We start from the raw sequence: 4,763 nt of genomic DNA on the forward strand, positions 1-4,763 counted from the left end.
GGACTGACACAATGGCAGCATCAGTGAGCTCAAATGTAACAACAACTGTGAAGATGGCACATGACTGGCCAGTGTTTCATTCTGTTGTGCATAGGGTCTCTATGAGTCACAACCAACTCAATGTCACTTAACAACAACAACAAGGCATACATTAAATATAGTATAGAAGGCCATGCTGGCTGAAGCACTGTAAGCAGGAAAGGCAAATTCATACTCATAATAGGTGACCATTCAAGTAAAGACAAATCACTGCTCCCTCAATAATGGAAGAGTCCAGTGTAATTAAACTGCCACCCAATAGCTGCTGATTTCCTTAAGTAGTGGTTGATTTCATGGACTCAGTGTTGGTCTTTGTTGCTAGCATATTGGGTACTTGGCAGAAGCTGTAGCCAGGTTTAATGAGCATGTGCATAACCTTTCTTTATGCCACTGTTGCCATTTTGTAACTATATTGAGCAGAGAATGGGGTGTCTAAGAACAAGCCTGACAGATATCAACAGGAAGGGTCATCTTGTCCACCTGGTTTTGCCTATGTTTGTTGATTTTGGAGCGCTTTCTTTCTTTTTTTTTTTACAATGGTTATTCTTTTCACATCCTTGAGAGAAGGGAGGTTCATCAGATGAGTTCCACATGACCCCAGCTTTTTACCTAAGGGTATAAATAGATGTGTGGTACTGGTGTCTTCACTTGGTGCCCATTCTGAGAGATCTACTACCTTAAATCTTCTGACATCCTTTTTATCAATCCTTTGATATTGTTCTTTCCAAGTTCCTGAATATCCCTAGTGTTATGATTAAATTTTGCCCCCCTCTCCCCCAAATATGTGTTGTAAATCCTCACCTCTATGCTTGTGGTTATAATCTCATTTGGGAATGTGTTGTCTTTGTTATGTTAATGAGGTAAGGTTACTGCTGGTTGTATTTTGAGTCAATTTCTTTTGGCTCTTTTTGATTTGTTGCTGTTGTTAAGTGCCATCAAGTCATATCAATCCTGTCTAGGGTTTCTGAGAGCAGCTGGTGGGTTTGAACTGCCAAACTGTGGTCAGCAGTTGAGTGCTTATCTTACAGCATTACCTGAGGGCTCTTTTTGAAATGTTGTTGTTATTAAGTGCTGTCGAGTTGTTTCTGACTCATAGTGACTCTGTATAGAGTTTCCAAGGAGCGGCTAGTGACTTTGTACTGCCAGCCTTGCAGTTTGCCATCCAATGCTTATCCTAAAGTGCCATACCAGGAGCCCCCTTTTTGATATAGAAGAGGTTAGAGATCAGAGATAAGGTTAGGTAAATGCCAAAACACATGGAAATGTCCAAGGATCAGGAAACAGAAGCTGAAGATGATTACCTGCCTCCAAATCTGACAAAGAGAGAATTCTCTAGAGCCATCTGGACTTACAGGCTCCCAAAGTGTGAGAGAATACATTTCTGTTTGTTAAAGCCATTCACTTGTGGTATTTCTGTTAGAGCAGCACTAGATAGCTAAGACAGAATTTGGTACTGAGAGTGGGGTGCTGCTGAAACACATACCTAAAATGTAGAAGCAGTTTTGGAATTGAGTAATGGGTAGAGACTGCAAGAGTCCTAGTGTGGCACTGTAGGATAAGCACTGGATTGCTAATTGCAAGGTTGGCAGCTCAATCCCACTAGACACTCATTGGAAACCCTACACAGGGTCACTATGAGTCGGAACTGCCTCGATGGCACTTAACGAGAATAATAATAAACACCTTAAATATACTGTTGGTAGAATTATGGGTGTCAAAGGCAATTCTGCTGAAGGAAGAGAAGAAAGTGAGGAGAGCGATAGAGAAGCTCTCTATTATCTTAGAAAAAAATACATATAGCATCAGCAACAGAATGTTCCTAGAAATGTGCACATTAAATGTGATTCTGGTGAGACTTAATTAAAAAAAAAAAAAGATTAATGTTCAACTATTAGTCTCTCCCTGTGTGGAGGAAAGAAGAGTGATGAAAACTGAAGACGCTTGGAATCAGTCCAGTGGACTAACAGAACAAGTGAACATCAGTCTCCACGACCATGAGACTAGAAACCTACCAGCTTAAAATAAGGCAGCAGAGAAATAACAAAAAGAATGGACACTGTCTGCCGCTTAGAATTCTACAAGAAGGAAGAAACAGGACAAAGAAGTTACATTTGTTGTCCTCTAAGTGGAGTGCTGGTGTGGCACTGTGGGATAATGCACAGGACTGAAAGGTTGTTTGAACTGCAAGGTCGGTGATTCAAATTCACCAGCTGCTCCTCAGACACCCTATACAGAGTCGTTATGAATCAGAACTAACTCAAAGTCACTTACCAACAAGAAGAATAAAAAGGACCATCCTTGGAGCAGCTCAGAGATCAGCAAAACTGTTGGGAGAAGCATAAAAAACAGGGCCTTTTGGTCATTGCATTTATTGTCAAAAAGAACTTTTCAAGATCTATCTTGAAGTACAATGCTGTTTGTTTCCTGGATCTCAAAAGTGGGCCACAAATTTTTATGTCTGAAAGCATCAAATCTTCACCAGTTTATCTCCACACCATGGGCCTGCTATTAAGATGTGCTAATTTGTTGTACTGTGGCGACTTGCATGTTGCTGAAATGCTGGAAGCTATGCCACTGGTGTTTTGTATAACCACAGGGCACACCCATGGTGGGCAGGTTTCAGCTGAGCTTCCAGAAATAACCAAGGTGTGGCGCTGTGGGATAAAGCACTGGACTGTAGGTTGGCTGGAACCACAAGGTTGGTGATTCAAACTCACCAGCCACTCCTTGGAAACCCTATACAGGGTTGCTATGAGTCGAAACCAACTTGACAGCACTTACCAACAACAATAATATGAACTAGCAGCGTGGTCATTCCATACAATAAGCATTGGACTGAGAACCACAAGGTTTGTAGTTTGAACTGCCAGTCGTTCCAAGGGAGAAAGATGAGGTTTTCTGCTCCCGCAAAGATTTAAAGCATTGGAAACCCTATGTAGGGTTGCTATGAGTTGGAACCAACTTAACCATACACTGCCACCACCACATATATAAACTAGGTGTGGCACTGTAGTATCAGTACTGGACTGCAAACCACAGGGTCAGCAGTTCAAACCCACCAGATACTCTGTGGAAACCCTATATAGAGTTGCTATGAGTTGGAATAGACTGGACGACACTTAACAACAACAAAAAATATATTCTAAGGAGTCCTGGTGAGGTACTGTAGGATAAGCAATGGCCTGCTAACCACAAGGTTAGTTGTTCAAACCCAACAGCAACTCCTTGGAAACCCTATATAGGGTCACTTAGAGTCGGAACCGATTCCACGGCCTAAAGTAGACCTGGTTGTTGTTAAGTGCCATTGAGTCAGTTCTGACTGATAGCTACCCTGTATATGGTTTCCAAGGAGTAGTTAGTGGGTTTGAACGGCTAACCTTGTGGTTCACAGTGCAGTGCTGATCCTACAGCAAAAGAGCCCTGGTAGCATAGTGGGTTATGAGCTGGGCTGCTAACTGCAAGGTCAGCAATTTGAATCTACCAGCCATTCGGAGGGAGAAAGAGGAGACTTTCTGCCGCCATAAAGATTTACAGCCTTGGAAAACCTATACAGGGTCACTATGAGTTGGAACTGACTCAGTGGCACAGAACCACAACCACAATCAAAATAGCCTAAGAAGTCCAGGTGCAGTGCTATAGAATAAGCACTGGACTGCTAAGTGGAAGGTCAGAGATTCAAACCCACCAGTTACTCCTCAGACACCCTGTACAGAGTTGTTATGAGTTGGCTTCTATTATACACCTTAAGTTTCACAAATGAAGAAAGCAAAAATATTAGATGTACACATACAAAACAAAAAATACATATTCATTTAAATCTCCTGTGGGCATATTCTACAAGCCAGGCTCCTGCCCATAGGCACTCCACCTTACTCAGTCCATGGGCTTAGAGCCCGCAGCTGCTCTATTTCTCCATGTCATCTCCTCTGCCAACATCTCTGCTGTTGCCACTTTTCTAGGTAGGATTTCATGCTCTTTCTCCTTGATGGTCCTGGGATAGTCTGTTCCTGAAATGAAAGACTAACTACACCCTCCTGTTAGTTACACATCTTCTACAATTACAGTGTGACAATCACAATAAATCCCGCTAACGATTACTCACAATTGAATCATAAAATCCTATCACCATCACCCCCCATTCCTTATTCCTTTACACCAGAACGAGGAAGACTATTCAGTGGGGATTCTACATTACCCCCTCACTCTGAAACTAAGAACACTCATAAAAGCTTGTAAGACAGCCGTTTCATGCTTTTATTGTTCCCCAGTTTTCATAGCCAGTGTCTGCATTGCCTGTCCTTATCAACTCAGAGCACTGAGGAAACAAGCTCATTCTTTGATATGAAGAATCCTTCCATTCTGATTGGAATTTTGAGCAACTGCATCCATAACCAAAGGTTCGGTTCATCAGATTGTAGTAATTTACACGTGCTCATGGTATCAAACTTTTTTTTTTTTTTAAGTTTTTATTGTGAATTGAGTGAAAGTTTACAAGGCAGATCATCAGTTTTACATTCAACAAATCAGACACCTTGTTTCATTACAATGATTATAATCCCCTCCATGTACCATCAGATAACAGTATTTCTCTCTATTCACTTTAGCTCTTTTTTGTTTTGTTATGTTTTTAAACACTCAGGCTTGTATAATAATTTACACCACCAAAGGGCACATTCTGCCTCCTGGCCGCCAGCTCTCAGTCTCTCTCTTCCCATGAATCTAGA

Source organism: Chrysochloris asiatica, unplaced genomic scaffold (genome assembly GCF_000296735.1).
Source record: "Chrysochloris asiatica unplaced genomic scaffold, ChrAsi1.0 scaffold00326, whole genome shotgun sequence".
In the NCBI taxonomy this organism is placed as follows: domain Eukaryota; kingdom Metazoa; phylum Chordata; class Mammalia; order Afrosoricida; family Chrysochloridae; genus Chrysochloris; species Chrysochloris asiatica.